The sequence below is a fragment of the Myotis nattereri genome, assembly GCF_964212035.1.
Source record: "Myotis nattereri genome assembly, chromosome: 19".
NCBI classification, from domain to species: domain Eukaryota; kingdom Metazoa; phylum Chordata; class Mammalia; order Chiroptera; family Vespertilionidae; genus Myotis; species Myotis nattereri.
Window position 1 is genome coordinate 25,130,447 of NC_138095.1, and position 16,458 is coordinate 25,146,904.

Genomic DNA, 16,458 nt, shown 5'->3' on the forward strand with positions numbered 1-16,458 from the left:
GACCAGAATCCCACAGGGCCCATGGGAAAACGAAATAAAACAAGTGGAGGCACTAAGGTTCAAATTTGTCTTCAGATACAGAGCAGGCTTCCTTCCCATTGCTTCTTGTTAGGCCAGCAGTTCTCAACCTTGGCTGCACATTAGAGTCACCTGGGAATCTCTTTTTTTAAAAAATATATTTTATTGATTTTTTACAGAGAGGAAGGGAGAGGGATAGAGAGTTAGAAACATCGATCAGCTGCCTCATGCACGTCCCCCAGTGGGGATGTGCCCGCAACCAAGGTACATGCCCTTGACCGGAATCGAACCTGGGACCCTTGAGTCCGTAGGCCGATGCTCTATCCATTGAGCCAAACCGGTTCAGCTGAAGATTCATTTTTAAATTCCTTAGTCCAGATTAAAAGCAAACGTGATAGTCTGTCTGCCTCAAGACAGGTTAAAGTGATATGCCAACAACCTGCCCTCTCCCCGGTGGGCTCCCCTGGGGAACTGTGGGATTGGCTGAGCGGGATTCCCACAGCCTATTGGCTGAATCTTTGTCCTGAGCCTCCTGATTGGGGGAGCTGCTCTGGGGTCAGGTGCTGGCTTTGATCCAAGCAGAGGCCACCCAACTATAAAAACCCATCCTCCAGCCTTCCCCTGAGCAGAGGTTTGGGTAGCAGGACTTGTGCCCGGAGGAGATGGAAACGGATGGCAACCTGGAGGAACAGGTGGGAAACCATGTATTTTGTTTGACATTCATCTATCCTGTGCACTTACTATTTCCTCTCTTGTTCCACGAAGGCTATAATCATATAACAGAGAGGGGAAATGAGGACAAGTGTAAATAAAAGTGAAAATAATAAGTAAAGGTGCGAGGTTGAGATGGGAGGGGAAAAACCACCGTTAATATGTGGACTCCCTCACTCCCCGCCCCCCCCCCCCCCAAGGCCAACAGTAGGCCACCACTGAGCTTCAAATATAGCCGTGGGCTTTCTGGAAGCCAAGGTGAAATGATAGGCAATCAGCTTGCATAACAGAAAGGAAGAACATCTGTTTCTGTGAGAGTAAAGCAAATCCGTTCCTGACTTTGAGCTCAAATGAATGAAATTTCTTACTTGGGATTTTATTTCAGGTGACGATGCCACAAAGTGGACAGTAAGGCATGATTTTTGCTGTCAGTTGGGTCTGGACTTGAATTTTGTTTTAGTTGCAGCTATTCCAGGCTGCGGTTTGTTCATCTGTAAAATGGAGATAACGATAGTATCTACGTATTCAAGCTGTGAGGACTCAATTAGGTGAACTGTATAAATAAATATTAGCAGCGATTAGTTAACCAAGAAATTTGGCTGCCCATTGCTTGTCATGTGAAGTTCTAGATGCTGGGGATAACAAAGCAAACGCGATCCTTATCTTCAAGTAGCTTTGACATTGTAATGGGTAAACATGATAAAATGGTTAAATCATTGCAGAGGGTACTGGGGGGCGGGGGGGGGGGGACGGGACGATGCACCAAATGCAAGGATATACTAGTATTTCATTTGACTGGTTTTCTCAGACATTTTCCATAAAGTCAAGGGCATAATGTTAAAATGCAACTCTGCTAGGGCCTGAGGTAATTCAGTCCCGGTATGTAAAATTCTGCAGGCTGTTTTGGATGGGTTACAACATATTTTTTTTGTTTGCACTCACTTCATCCAGCTGAGCTTTAGCGGAAGCAGTTTGAAATGGTATATAAGTGGAACCTTGAGTACACTAACCTTACCTGCTTCTATGAAATTAGCTTTAATACTGGGTACTATTGTTCTAGTTCCCTGGTTAAGTAGCTTGAGGCGTTGTCTCGTCTAGAGAGCTATAGAGGCAGGAAAACCTGTCTCCCCGCAAATCGGTGGGACCACCTGTTTGTCCTTCCTTCTCCAGCCCGGCTTCTCCGCCAACCTTTCCAGCGCCACGGGCACGCCTACGCTCCGAAGCCCCGCCCACCACCAGGGGGCGTGACCAGCGACCAGGGCCCCGCCCCCTCCCAACCCGCGTCGCCCCGCCCTCTTTTCCCGACCGCCAGCTGAAGGCCCGAGCGTGCGCGCGCGCCCCCGCGCCCGGCCCGGCGACGGGAGCGCGCTCTGTGTGGCCGCTGCCGCCATGTTGTTGTGGTTGTGAGGAGGAGGCGGCGACGGCGGAGGAGCACCCCGACGAGACGCTCCAGCGGCCCAGGCGCTGCCCCCCGCCGGCCCTGGCTGGGAGCCTCGTGGGGTGGCGGAGGAGGCCGTGCCGTGGCGGGCCTCACCATGTCCTGCCGCCCGGTAAGGAGCCCACCACCGCCCCCCCTTCCCGTCTCCTCCGGGGTGAGGAGGAGCTGGAGGAGGGGCCGGCCGCGGCCGGGGAGCGGCGGCTGTCACCCTCGGGAGGAGGCGATGGCCCGCGGGGGGCTGTGGCCGGCGTGCGTGGCCGGAGAGCGGGGTGTCCTGGGCGGCGGCGGCGGCGGCCGCCAGGGGGAGGCGCGGGGAGGGGAGCCCAGTGGCCCGGCTCGGCCCGGACCCTCGGCGCCAGGGAGGCGGGCTCCCGGGGCCGGGGCGGCCTGACCGGACTCGGCGGGACGGGCCCTTGGGCTTAGGGGTGTGAAGCGCTTCCTCCCCCGGAGCGTCCGGATCCAGGCCCGCGGGCCCCCGGGAGGTGAGTGTGCACCGCTCGCCCGGGCCGGGTGTTGGGGCGCCCGCTGCGGCCAGAAGCCAGGGGAGCCCCCGTGGCGAGCGGCGCGGGCCCGGGACTTGTGGGAAGGAGGAGTGGCCGCCGGGCGGTGCGGCCGGGCATCCTCCCGCCCGGGTGGTTCTCGGTGGGAAGGGTGGTCGGCGGCGGCCGCGGGGAGCTCGGGGAACGCCGGTCCGGCAGCCCCGCCGACGGGGACGGTGTGACTTCCGAGGGGGACGGGCATGGCCCGGCGGTGCGGAGCCCCCGAGATCCTATTGTTGCCGGACGACTTGACCTCGGAGCGATGGGGTCCATGTTATGGGTGAAGAGTGGGGTCCATCCCACTTCAGTCAGCTCCTCTGGGGTCTCTGACCTCACCTGTGAGTCTCCCACACGAGCCACGAGTTGGGGATTGAGGTCGAGGTGGCTGTTGCAGAGCGAGACCTGGATTCTTGACTGTTTGCTTTTTTTTTTTTTTTAGTATCTTGATACTTCACTTTGTTATCCGATTGTATCTTATTATTTTCTTTAACAAAGAAATAAAAAGTGCGCACACTCTTCGAGTTGAGGTCCAGCGTAGTTTCTCATGATGTGGACGGTAATTCCGTGGAGGCCCGGGTTGAATTACACGAGATGGGTTTTTTTTTTGTTTGTTTGTTTGTTTTAGCGTAAAATGCTGGTGATGGGGACCTCCCTCCCCTTTTCGGCTGCAAGGCCCTCGCCGTAAAGTCAGGCGCGGTGGTGGGATGCAGGAGGAGGGCGGGTGGAAGGGCGCCCGGAATGACGCTGTTTTGAGTTCGCCCAGCCCAGGATGTGCGATTAAACTAAAATTGGGGGGGATCTGGAGTTTTGGATGGGCCGCCTAAGAAGGCCTCTGTCGGCTCCCGTGACCTCCCTGGTTTTGGGGTGACCCAGACCCGTTCATGGGGTCAGCACCGACGTGCAGCCCACTGGTCGTGAATGGCAAGGAGGACCCATGGGAGGACCCAGGTTTCTCAGCTTGTTGGCCGGGTTCTCTAGCTCAGGGCTCACCTGGTTACTAGTCAACACCTCGGTCATCCGAAGTAGGAAGAACGGCCTGAAATGCGGGTCCCCGGCCCCCCCCGCGGGGCCACGGGAATGACAGTCTCGGGAGGAGGGGCCGGGCAGCCAGGTGTGTGAGGTTCTGCTCTAGGCTCCTTTAGTATTCCAGGTGATTCTTGTTCATTTCATTTTCGGGGTGACTGCTTTTCTGCTTGTAGATCTTTAAGAGTTTGGGAGGTAGGGCAGAAGGGGAAGCCTGAGAAACCTAAACAGAATTGAGCATCTCCTACAGTTACTTGTGCAAGGTGTTTCGGACACACTTGGTGAGTGAGGCACTGCCCGGCTGGGGGTGTGTTCAGAGGGACGCGGAAGGATCTAGTGGGCAGAAGCGGAGGGAGAGGCAGTGCGTCTGCTTCTGGCTCCCGGAGTGGTCCAGGGAAGGGGCGTCCCATCATCCCCCAGCCTGGTCGCTCCCAGCCACCTGGCTCCGGTTCCAGGGAAGTGAGGGGAGGTGGGGGAGCTTTCTGAGACAAGGGTTGTGAACCAGGAAGGTTTATTGTGAAAGGTCCTTGAAGTTTGCCCAGGCCACGAGGAGCGGTACAGGCAGTTTTTAAGTCTCCTGGAGTTCTGGTTAGCACCTCATGTGGTGAAGTGGAATGCTGAGTTATGAAGGCGGTATTCATAGTGCGGCGGGGGCGGGGAGGGCACCCAGTGTGCCTTACAGGAGCCGTGTCTGCTAGCCCCTTGGTTTCTCCAGGACTCGCTGGAGCTCCCTCATAATACGCCATCGGATATTTGTTGAGTAAATGAGTAGTATTGAGATGGGAAAAAGAGCTGTTAAGGTGGTTGGTAACGTTAGTTATTAAAAGCTACTTGATATCTTTCTTGCATTGGAGTGAAGAGCCAGTTTTTAGCTCAAGTAGTTTGTAACTTTGAGTTCAAGAGATTGTTTTTCTAAAGACTGTCATTGGACACTATCCTGTCCCCTAGTTTTTAGATCTTAAATGTGTCTTTAAAAAATGTGTCTTAAATTTTTTAGGTGTTAGTGACTTTTTTAAGGATCACATGTTATTCGATGCAGAGACATTTAGAATAATGGGAAACCATAGATTGGCGGAGAGTTTGTGTGTCATTATTTTTTTTAAGGATATTTAAAAAAAATATTTTTATTGATTTCAGAGAGGAAGGGAGAGGGAGAGAGATAGAAACATCAGTGATGAGAGAGAATCATTGATTGGACTCATCCTGCACATCCCTGACTGAGGATGGAGTCTGCAACCCAGACATGTGCCCTGACCAGGAATTGACCTGGTTCATACACAGGTCGATGCTCAACACAGCACGCCGGTGGGGCTGTGTCACTATTAACTGATTACGTGATTGCTGTTGGAAATGTCACATCCGGGCCTCAGTTTCTTCATCTGTACAATTAAGGGTTCTATTCCTTGATCTCAAGTAGTTTCTTCAGCTTGATTCTCCAAATCTTTAATAATTTGTAATTAAGTTGGTGTTCATCTCAAAGGTACATGAGCCATTTTAACTAAAAAAGGAACATTCTGCCTTTAAGCTTATGAATTTTAGATGTTGTTCAAAAGTGCTCTGGAAATTGAGTGCATGTTGCAAGTATTATGCAGAAACAACGTGCTTATGCTGTTGTAATTCACTTAGTGATGAAATCAAACGGATTTCACACAGGGAACTTGATAATTTAGTGTGAAGCCACAAGCATAAGGATGGTTTGGGGGAAGTTTGTGCAAGTTATGTGGCCAGTTTCTTACAGACCACCCAATTTTGTAATTTTCTATGGTGAATTTATATGTAATTTTATAATCAGTGAAATGTTGACCAAAGACAAAGTATGAAACCAAATTTGTATTGACTTGAACTAGGATTCCCAGTAAATCAAGAGGCTACTGAAATTGTTAACATTACTATTTTTAATCTTAATTTATGATCAATATTGGTATCATACTTTCATCTTCACTTTTGTATCTAGAAATTTAACATACCTTTTAAGTTCACATTTGCATCAGATGTTCAAAATGAAAATTGTTGTAGCATGAGAGTGGGTAAATCAGTAAATCCTGGGTTCAAGCATAGGTTGTGCTCATTAGCTGTGCTGTTACTGGCAAGCCAGGTAAGGCCTTTGAGCTTCAGTTCCCTCGTTAGTAAATGGAAGAATACCAACTTCTCTATCTCACTGTTGGGGAGGATCAAATGAAATGATGTATATGGAAAGCAATCTAAAAATGTAAGGGTATGATATTAGAATCCTATTGTGGTAGGATCCTCTTTTATTTTCTTGGAAGAGTTGGTTTGTGGAGCAATGGTAAACTTGCTAGGCATTCTCAAGTGCAGATTTTACTAATGTAACTGATACGACAACAAAAGATTTCTGTTTCTGTACTTTGCCTGGAGAAACCTTTCAGCACTTGTATCCCATCTGCCAATAGGAATAGTCACAGTGTTGCAGGAACTTCAGAAAGACCTGGGATGTCTCACATTTGTGCCAGGTTTTGCACTTGGGATAGACTTGCTGGATTTCACCCATTTTGTTATAATGGAGCTGTGGTGGAAGGTGGCAGTCACGGAGTTTAGTACATTCTGTGTAAAGTTGTAGTGCTATCTTTTCTAAATGGCAGGTGGCAATGCCACAGGGTAATGAAATAAATATGGTGCTCTAAAAAAGCATTAAGCCCTGGCTGGGGTGGTTCAGTTGGTTGGAGTGTTGTCCCGTACACCAAGAGGTGGTGGATTTGGATCCTGGTCAGGGCACATACCCAGGTTTTGGATTCATCCCTAGTCAGGGGCCCATGCAGGAGCAACCGATTGATGTTATTTTTCCTCTCTCTCTCAGATTAATAAAAAATAAATAAAATAAAGCATTAAAAATATCAGCACATTGCAAGTGGTGAAAGTATGTATTGATTTGGGAAACTTGTTTATTTTTTAAATATATGATTATATATTTATGTGTTGCAAGGTAAAGTATATTTTTCTTGAGTTGTGGTAAAACTTTGAAGCAGTTGCTTAAGGGCAAGGTACCTAGACTTTATAGTTATGCTGACTGTCTCTAAGGCGTAAGACAAATGAAAAACTGTAAGAAAATTGTGAAGTTGGGTTAAATTAAAGCCACAGTATTCTTTTAAAGGTGAAATGTCTCATCACTCTTATAAATTGTTGATTTAATGAACAAAGGTAAGACATAAACTTACGCTAATGTTCTTACTCACTCTTTCCTTTAGGTATTGTCTTGGTGCCGACCACTACAAATCATCTGGATATGCCCAGGCTTGGGTCTTTTATGTGCCTGTTTGTGTCTTTATCAGAGGTTCTCAACCTGTGGGTCGCGACCCCTTTGGCGGTCGAACGACCCTTTCACAGGGGTCGCCTAAGACCATCCTGCATATCACATATTTACATGACGATTCATAACAGTAGCAACATTACAGTTATGAAGTAGCAACAAAAATAGTTTTATGGTTGGGTCACAACATGAGGAACTGTATTTAAAGGGCCGGAAGGTTGAGAACCACTGCTTTACATGATGTTTAGACTGATTTCATTATGAGCGATAGTAGCATGTAGCACGCTTTCCTGATTTCATTTCTCTGGGTTCTAATTTTTTTTTTTAATATATATATTTTATTCATTTTTTTACAGAGAGGAAGGGAGAGGGATAGAGAGTTAGAAACATCGATCAGCTGCCTCCTGCACACCCCCTACTGGGGATGTGCCCACAACCAAGGTACATGCCCTTGGCCGGAATCGAACCTGGGACCCTTCAGTCCGCAGGCCGACGCTCTATCCACTGAGCCAAACTGGTTAGGGCTCTGGGTTCTAAATTTAATTTATTTTGTAGCTAATGCTTTTATAATTTAGTTGCAGAAGCGAAATATAAATTCATTCAGTCCTCTGAATTATCCATCTATTGATAATCTGACAAAATGTAAGGAATTATAAGTATATTGATTAATTTTTCATTTGGAGAGAATTGGTATAAAGCTAAGGAAAAAGTTTTTGGAAGTGCCATAGGGCAACAGTAACGAATTTTAACTTAATCCTATTTAAATTTCAAATTTTAGAAAGTGTTATTTTAGATTATAAAAGCTACAGAACATATTCAGTATGGAAATTTAAAAAAACGCTACAAAAAACAAGACTTGAGATAACCCAGGAGAATTAAAAAAGTAGAGGTAATCCATAATCGCACTTAGATGTAATAACTTGGTAATTCTTTTTTTTCTCTTATATATTATCTACTGAAATACTTACACAACAACTTTCCATGTCAAATTGATGTTCCCATAATGGGTATTTAGTGTTCTGTTAATGTCCATTTTCAATTTTGTTTTCTTCAGATAGTGCTGTGATGAACTGGTTTGGACTTTTTCTTGTACAATTATGCTATTTCCTTAGGCTAAATATTTAAAGTGGGCTTATCTGGTCAAAAAGTGTATATTTTAAATTTGAATATACTCAAGGTACTGTATTGATAGATGTTTATTTTAAAGATCTACCAACAGTATACTAGTGTCCAACTCCATGTGTTCTTGATAGTGATTTATTATCTTTTAGCTTGGTGGTGGGACCTTAAAATAGTTTGTTCTTTTGTTCGACATCAGATTTTAGCCTTTACAGCTTAACTCTGTGGAAGGGGCAGGTAAAAATGAAAATGACAAGGAGTACTTCAGTGCTCTCTAAACTTTTTGATTGTTCATCCCAACAGTAAAAAAAATTTTTTTGAGCATTAATCCTCAGTCTTTAAGTACTTATTTAATTGACAGATAATAAGTATAGTAACTGGTTATTGTGTACCTTATAAAATATACCCCTCCCGCCAAAAAAATTAACAAGGGTGAGAATTAAACATAAAGCTAAAAAAATATTTTTCTCCTTTACTCCAGTGGAGCTTCTTGGGTACTCCTTGAGGTATATTATAATTATACTCTGCTGTGGTTATCACAGCTTTAGACTCTTACGATGTGTTGTTGGGCTTTCATGGATGATTTTTTGGGGGGCATTTCCACTAGCTCTGCAGATGGTCCAGCCTAGTTGGATTCTGATACTCTGCTTTAAAGTGTCCCATGCTGTTGAGAGTCATGTCTACAATAAGGGCCAACATATAAACCTTGCTCATAAAGCATCAGCTTGATATCTTTTGTCATTGTGGAGGTGACTGAATTTAGAAAAGGGCAAATAATAGGGTAGGAAACATTCTGAGTAAGTGTATTTCTCTTAAATGTGAAGAGCTGATATCGTGTAGAGCAGCCGTGGACAAACTACGGCCCGCGGGCCGGATCCGGCCCATTTGAAATGAATAAAACTAAAAAAAAAAAAGACCGTACCCTTTTATGTAATGATGTTTACTTTGAATTTATATTAGTTCACACAAACACTCCATCCATGCTTTTGTTCCGGCCCTCCGGTCCAGTTTAAGAACCCATTGTGGCCCTCGAGTCAAAAAGTTTGCCCACCCCTGGTGTAGAGTGTATTTTATTTTTTTAGAGAGAGAGGAGAGCAACATTGATATGTTGTTCCCCTTGTTTATGCATTCATTGGTTGCTTCTTGTATGTGCCCTGAGCGGGGATGGAACCCGTAACTTTGGCATATTGGGATGATTCTAACCAAGGGAGAGGGAGTTAGAAACATCGATCACCTGCCTCCTGCACACCCCCTACTGGGGATGTGCCCGCAACCAAGGTACATGCCTTTGACCAGAATCGAACCTGGGACCCTTCAGTCCTCAGGCCGATGCTCTATCCACTGAGCCAAACCGATTAGGGCTAGAGTGTATTTTAAAATGTCTATGCTTTATGGAAAGCAGTTCAGTTATAACATATCCTTATTTTCTAAGAGCTTAAGTGTTAGAGACTGAGTAAAGGGGTGAATAATTGCTACTTGCTTTCCTTTGCTTGCAAAGTACCACAATTAACCTGTCATTCTAATTCCATTTGGAAGAGCCTGAGTCTTTAACTTTTAAAAAATGCTTTCTCAGGCCAAACTTTCCATGATGAATCTTAGATTAAAGATAACTTTTTTCTTAAGTTTGAATAAATGCTTTTGATTTGCCCCACCTCCCCCTGTAAGTTATGGATGGCATCAGGAAATGGTGCTTTTGCACTAGAAAAATGTCTCCCTTTCTTCTCCCATCTTGGGGAACTTAATTTCAGTTATTTCTTATGGGTCATTGTCAGAGAAAGATATTATTGAAAAGAGCAACTCGAATGATTATTTTTTGCCAGTTAAAGAAATGAGATACTGTAATTTATACTGAAGATGATTGCTATATACAGTGCTTTGGAAAAAAGTCCAGATATCCCTTTTTACTTTAAATAGCATGATTTATAAGGTTTTTTTCACATCTTTTTAGAACTTCATGAAGATTTGAGATGTTATGACTCCTTTGGAAGCCACATGCCTAATGTTTGACATCTTATTTAAAGAGGTAGATTGTAAACCCTGTAGAAATAGGTACTGATGGCTGTTCTCCACTTCCCAGCACTTATACTGTCTAGTATAGAGTAAGTTATCAATGTGGATGGACTATTTCAACTCTTACATATTTGTTTATATCAGTAAATAAGTTACAGCATTGTAAAACCAACGCTCACCATTTTTTGTGCATTGTCCCTTCATCTGATATGCACAGACAATGTTTTTGTGGGAGAGGTCATTACGTTTATATTAGCCTTTCAGGTATCATTTTACTTTCTGTTAATGATACTTTCAGGGTGACAAAAAATTAGTCTTGATATAATAATTACTTTTACTGTGTGTGTCCCTCCTACTGGCAAGGCTGTGTATATATGTGTGTGTATTATTATTTATGTAGTAGACTGCTATTTAAAAGAAACATACTCATTAGTCTTTGGGTATACAGTGATTCTTGAAACATGGACACCAGCTTGCCGTGGGGTGAATGAATGAAAAGGAGCAAGTATGATTTCTTTCACTTGTCTCATTCTCTGCAGTTTCCTGTACACATGGTTTTGGCTTACTGTGAAAATACTGAAGAGAATTTAATCTTTCAAAGAACTAGTATGCTAATTTCCTTTTTGTTTTGCTGTACTTAAAATCCTGTTTAGTAAGTGAAGTAATACTTTTATACATAAGAGGGACCTTGGAAAGACAGGAATGGAAATATTAATGATAAATTTCTGGTTGGTGGAATAGTGTGACTATTTTCTTGCTTCATATTCCTTCCTCTGTAAAATCAATAAATAAAAATATTAAAATATGCAATTGAATCCATTTTGTACTCCTCAAATCTTATTTACATTATCCAGAAGTTATTTATGTTTCTTAGCTCATGCTCTTATATTCTTCCTATAAATAATCTGTGTGTATTTAAAATGTGGTATTACTGTGTTTCAAATATATATCGCACCTTAGTACAGTGATTTTCAACCAGTGTGCCACAAGAAATTTTAAAACATGCAATATCTAGTTAGGTACACTGACCTCTTTCCCCTTAGACTGTCAAATAAAAAGTGACAACTGTCAACGCAACAATAGCCACCCACTGTGAATGAACGTTTTTATTGATTTTAGAGAGAGGAAGGGAGAGGGATAGAGAGATAGAAACATCAATGATGAGAAACACCGATTGGCTGGCTCCTCGCACCGCATGCCCCCTTACTGGGGGTTCAGCCAGCAACCCAGGCATGTGCCCTGACTTGGAATCAGACAAGCAGCCTCTTGGTTCATGGGTTGATGCTCAACCACTGAGCCACACTGGCTGGGCCATATTTTACCTTTTAAAGTTATGATATAAAATGACCATACAGAAGAGTGCATAAAACAAATGTGCTGTATAGCTTAATGAATTTTAAAAATAAAGTGGAGAGCTTTTTTGGTATGTCATACCTGTGTCTATCAGAAGGGAAGGAGTTGATGGAGGACTAAAATTTTTGGAGAACAGTTTTGAGGAATCTCAGAATACCGTATCTTCATCTTGGCTATGCCTTCATCTTACTATCTCTTTGGGCAAGTTGTGTAGTTTATTTTGGTATCAGATTTTTCTATAGAAAAGGATAATACCTAATCTTTGCAGGGCGATTAGGTGCAATTCAGGTAAAAATTATAGGAACATAGAATAGTATTACTACCAGATGGGCCTTTAGGCCATTGAATTTAGGTCTTTTATCTTATAGAGCAGAATTATGATATAGAAAGGTAAAATGATTTGTCCAAAGACACACAGCTAATGATTATTAACATCATTCATTTGTATTAGCTTAAAACTTCCTGAGGCTTACATAAATATGCCAGGCACTTTTCTAAATGATTTACATGTATTAACTCATTTAATTGTCTGGGATTATTCTCAGAGGTAGCTATAATTATTCCAGTGTTACTGATGTGGAAATTTTGGCAAAATGAGATTAAATAACTTGCCTAGGTATTTGAGTTCTTGAATCTGAACTTCAAAAAACACATACATTTTTATTGATTTTAGAGAGAGGAGGGGAGAGGGAGAGAGATTGAAACATCAGTGATGAGAGAGAATCATTGATTGGCTGCCTCCTGTAAGCCCCTTACTGGGGATCAAGCCCACAACCTGGGCATGTGCCCTTGACTGGAATCGAACCCGGTACCCTTCAGTCTGCAGGCTGACACTCTATCCATTGAGCCAAAATGAATAGGACTTGAACCTGAACATTTATTTTAACTATTTTACTATAATGCCTAATTAAGTAAAAGCACTTAATGATTTTAGACAAATGTTAAAAAGGTTTTTGAAGTAAAATTTGGGCTTTTTGAAGCCAGATTAGGAGAGTAACCTCATTTGTTGTGACCATCGTGGTTCTGGGAAAGAGTGATGTTAATATTTACTGCCTTGGTTTTATTCCCTCGACAAAGCTCTAGGTAGTTTTCTTTAAAATATATTTTTAATCCTAAGGGAATTTATGACTATTTTACAACTGTTGTTTAGATTTCTAGGCAAAATGTTAATAGAAGGGAGTTTTCAAACTTGGAAGCAGATCTAACAAGGGTTAATGTTCCTGCTTTGGTTGCTTAAGTAGCATCTGGTCCTTGTTTTCAGACCAATAATTAAGATTCTATGGTCTAAAAGTTTTTTCAAACTAACGTATAATTTATATACAGTGAAACTCTTTGAGTACAGTTCTGAAAGTTTTGGAAACACGATTTTTTTTTCTTCTGAGAGAGAGGGAGAGGGAGAGGGAGAGGGAGAGGAAGAGGGGAGGAAGGGGAGGAAGAGAGGGAGGGAAGAGCGGGGAGGAAGAGAAGGAGAGGGAGAGGGAGAAACAGAAACATTGATTTATTGTTCCATTCATTTATACATTCTTTGGTTAATTCTTGTATGTGCCCTGACTGGGAATCAAACTTGCAACCTTGGCTTATCAGAATGATGTTCTAACTAACTAAGCTATCCAGCCAGGGGGGAAACTGCTACGATCAAGATGTAGAATAGTTTCATCACCTCAAGAAAATTTCTCCCTGACCCTTTGGAGTCAGCCCCTTCTACTGCCCTCAGTGTCTGATAACTGCTGATCTGTTTTGTTACTATAATTTTGTCTTTTCCAGAATTTCATATAAATGGAATCACGTACTATGTAGCGTTTTGACTCTGGCTTCTTTTATTTAACATAATACAATTTGAGATATCTGTATTTTGGGTGTCAGTTATTACTTTTTATTGCTACGTAGTATTCCTATAGGATGTACCACAGTTTTATTCATTCTTCAAGCTCATTTGAGTTGTTTTCCAGTTTTTGATAACTACAAATAAGGTGCTATAAAAAGCATGCATTCACACATGCACACACACATGTGTATGTGGCCATGTGTGTGTGTGTTTTTTGATTTGTTTTCTTGTTTTACCTGAGGATATTTTTTTCATTGATTTTTTAAAAATATGTTTTTATGATTTCAGAGGGAGGGCAGGAGAGGGAGAAATAGAAGCATCAATGATGAGAGAGAATTATCAATCAGTTGCCTCCTGCATGGTCCCCATTGGGGATTGAGCTGGCAACTCGGGCATGTGACCTGACCCATAATCAAAACATGACCTCCTAGTCCATTGATTTTTTTAAAGATAGTAGGAGCGGTGGAAAGAGCGAGATAGATTGATTGCATCCCAAACTCACCCAGACTGGGGCTGGGGAATTGAACCTGCAATCCAGGTATGTTCCCTTGATTGGGAATCGAACCCCAGACCCTTAGGTGTGCGGGCCGATGCTCTGACCACTGAACCACCATTGCCAGGGCCCATGGATTTTTTTTCTTAATGGTTCTAAAAAAAAAATGAAAATAGGGTGCCTTGACCTGGAAAAGCTTGTAATTGTCACAGGTCATTGTAAATTGCTTAGTAAACTTCACCCCCCCCCCCAAGTCCACTCTGGAATGGGAATAATTTGTTATGTAAATAATCTTACACTAAATCATTAAACTTTTTAAAATTTAGGCACACATACTTAGTGGATAAATTTAGTTATAAAACATTAGTGCATAATTTCATACTATGTTTTTAGTAGCTTTTGAATTGTGAATTCTTGACTTTTTTCTTTTAAGTAGCAGCATTAGGTTATGTAATTAGTTATGAAAAGTCTATAAGTAAAACATGTTTATTAGCACTACAGAGTTTCCTGTTCCTCTCCTCTCCTCCCCCAAGATGCCTGGAAATATTAACATTGGTAGCCAGAGTTTCATGTGAACAAGACATAAGACATGTTTTGTGTTTTATGGTTGATTAGGTACTTGAACTAAATTATCCTCTATTCCAGTGCAATGAGCTTTCTTTTTCTAGCAATATAAGGCCAAAAGAAAGAAATGGGACCTTTTTCTTTGGAAAAGAGATTGCAGGCAGTTTTTGCAAGTTAAAGTTTTGAGGTTCCAATTCTGACCCTGCGGCAAACGGCAGAGACTATGGTGGTTTGGCATGTTGGAGAACAGTGTGTGTGTGTGTTTCTTTGGCTTCGTCTGGAGTCGTAGTTTAAGGCCTTCAGATTTCAATGTCTTTTATGATTTAGATACTTGGTGTACAGAACGTTATTTCAACAATGTACATTTCTTCCGAGTTAAAATATTCAGAGAAGTGAATATTGCTTAGAACAAAGAGATATTATACTTCAAATGTGGTGATTTGGTAAGTGGAAATCTAATTTGTAGACTGTTATGTGTCTAGCTATTTTACATGGAAATATTGACCTGAAGATCCCCTATTTTGATAGAAATGGGGATTGCAAATTAATAGTTGGTCTTCTGTATGTGGCTATTTGAAATGGACAAGCTTTAGGCTCTTTACTTTTCCTGAGACTACAGTGTTGGTGACATAAGTCTAGAATTCCAGAATAGAGTTACCAAAATAAACCCTGGGAATATGGAGGTAGCAACTATGGGACCTGTGTTACAAATAAATTTTTAATTAGCTCTATTAGTTGCACACTTTATTTTCACTGCTACCTTGTGAAGCAGTAAGGGCAGGCCATGTTATCACTCTCACTTTACAGGTGAATAAATTGTGTTTCATAACTGTCAGTCTTGTCTGAGGTTGCACTGCTTGTGAATAGCTGAACTAGAACTTAAACCTAGATCTTCTGACGTCAAGTTTAGAAGCTCTTTCCTATTGCAGTTTAGTATGGTGATTAAGAGCTCATGCTTAGCCCAGCCAGTGTCACTCAGTGGTTGAGCATCGACCTGTAAACCAGGAGGATACGGTTTGATTCCTGGTCGGGGCACATGCCCAGATTGCGGGCTCCATTCCCAGTAGGGGGTGTGCTGAAGGCAGCCGATAGATGATTCTCTCTCATCACTGATGTTTCTCTCCCTCCCTCTCTCTGAAATAAATAAAAACATATATTTTTAAAAAAGCCCTGGTTGGTTTGGCTCAGCAGTTAGTGTGTTGGCCCTCGGACTGAAGGTTTACGGGTTCGATTCCAGTCAAGGGCACGAATCTTGGTTGCAGGTTGGATCACCAGCCCTGGTTGGGGCATGTGTGGGAGGCAACCAGCCGAGGTGTCTCTCTCACATCTATCTCTCCTCCCTTCCACTCTCTCTAAAAATCAATGGGAAAAAAAATGTCCTTGGGTGAGGATTAACAACAACAACAAAAAGTGCTTAGCCTTGGGTTTGAATGGTGGCTCCACCACTAGTATGATACCTACCTGTGATCTTAGGCAAATTGTTGAATTTCTCTGTGCCTCAGATGTCTCAGCTTTAAAATGGGGATAACAATATTTACCTCTTGGGGCTTTTGTGGGGATTCACCAAGTGCTTATTATAGTAGCTAGCCATTAGTCAACACTCCATGTACTAGTATACTAGTTGCAGTTATTGCTACTGTTACTGGAGTGATAACACAGTAGCAACACTTGCCTCTTCCCACAGGGGTTAGTGTTAGAGTTGAAATAAGGTAAATGCGCGGGGATTTGGATTTTGGCAGAAAGATGGCAAGTGTTTGTGCGCGCGCGCGTGTGCATGTATGTGTGTGTGCGTTCGCGAGTGTGTCTGTTGCTTTTAAACATGTAAGCAATTGGACATCTAAGTACAAATATGCTAGACAGTTGGAGCTTTTAGGGCAAGGCAGAGAAAGGAGGATCAGTGCTGGAGGTAAATTTTTAAATCACCATCACAGCTGGCGCATGGGAGACTTACTCTGTACCAAGATTTAAACCACACCAGGTTGTTGCTGTCTCTTACATATGGTTCTTAGAGCTATTTGTTACGTAAGCAGTAAGAAGCTTATACATTTTCCATTTTTAGTGGTTACACAGAATAATAGAGAAACTTATCAGCACATATCT

The 16,458-nt window shown here is 42.7% G+C and overlaps 1 protein-coding gene across 1 annotated transcript in view; it reads left to right on the forward strand.

The window, feature by feature from the left end:
* Positions 1–2,094: 2,094 nt before the first annotated feature.
* MTMR3 (myotubularin related protein 3) overlaps positions 2,095–16,458 on the forward strand; it is a 78,862-nt gene continuing 64,498 nt past the window's right edge. Inside the window, exon 1 of the mRNA XM_081113672.1 lies at positions 2,095–2,279. The gene's annotated coding sequence lies outside the window, so the exon portion shown is untranslated. The remainder of the gene's footprint in view (positions 2,280–16,458) is intronic.